Raw genomic sequence first — 1517 nt, forward strand, 5'->3', positions numbered from 1 at the left:
GTTTTTGCTTCATTATTCGAGTATTCAGTCAAACAAGGATACCAGTGGACACTGGACAGGTAACTTTATTACTCCGCTGAAATGCTAGTGAAACTTAGTTTTTGACTAAAGTCGTTCGTAATTGGTTATGAAACCCATGACGTCATAACGATGTCACACCTCTCAGCCAATAATGAGTAACTGGAACTGCTTTTGTTGCGTAAGAAAGTAAGTTAGAGGGCTCATTAGAAGTAATCATTACCGTAGAGGAAACACCTCTCCTGACTTAGGAAAAATTCGAGGTAAAAAACTTATCAAGCTCATTTAATTCCTCCCCGTTCAATCTCTCATATAATGACTATACTTTTTATATTGCTTTTCACATGCTCTTTCCATGTAGGTGATTATTTATTTTAATATCCAGTGCGGAGTGCTTCTGAAGTATTACCTTTTTTTAATCCGCTATTACGAACAAGCTAGCAGTAGCGAGAACATCACTTACCAAAATGAAATTTTGTAATTTCATGATTGACTCAAGGGACTCTGGTGGGTAGATCTAGGTAATAACACCGCGTCGGGTATTTCTTTGGAAATTACAGTAGTATTTACCGTTATTTTTAGGGGGTCGACTTTAATTAAACCCCCCGGGGCCCATTGGGTAAGTACTCAACACGGCGAAATACATTTGACGCCCCAATCCCTAGTGGCTGTCGTATTCTCGGGAACGTTCCTTGCAGACCGTGCGGAGTTATTGCCTAGAATTAACCTCTGGTGTATTGTGTGACTTCCTACTTTGAATAATTAGTAAGAATTTTTAAATATCAATATCAATTATTTAAAGGGAATATTCTGCTACTTGAAACCAAACTACAAGTGTAGTCGTGTCCAGGTAATGAAAGGTATTGGTTGAAATAAGTCACGAAACCATCGCATTTAGGCTTTGGCTATCGGATGTCATTTGAATAAGTATAAATCATTCATCTGGAATGATGTAGTTAACTAGAGCGAATCTGTCTTGTCTCTTAGCTTATGAATTGTAGTTCCTTCTTGGCAGTTTACGACGACGAACAGTGAATGCTTGTGCTATTTTGCCTTTTATATATGGTTTTTGGTAATGAACATGGGGGTATCTTTTTTATATTATTATTGCAGTTAAACGATTCAACCAAAAATAGGTAAATAATGATATTACGCACTAGATGGTTAAAAAGGAAGGTCCATTACTCGTGCTGATGTTATATATGTAAACCGTATCACAGGTAAATTAGATGTTGTGTTTAGGGTGGGGAGGGGAGGGGAGGCGTTGTATATAGATGACTTGAAGACCTCGAAAGGCGACTTTCTTAATCCTGGTTATGTGAAAGTCCGGTAACGTGAATCATGACACTCCACAGGAAGGTGTTCCCATTTAACAATCAAATTCAAAGTAACTAGATTTGTAGTACGTAGCTACTGGGTTAAACATATGTTTTTAGGCAATATATGATGAAGTCTTTGAAGGATACGTGAGCCTGCATTGAATATCACTGGTTTTTTCC

This window comes from Macrobrachium nipponense, chromosome 9, assembly GCF_015104395.2.
Source record: "Macrobrachium nipponense isolate FS-2020 chromosome 9, ASM1510439v2, whole genome shotgun sequence".
NCBI lineage: Eukaryota > Metazoa > Arthropoda > Malacostraca > Decapoda > Palaemonidae > Macrobrachium > Macrobrachium nipponense.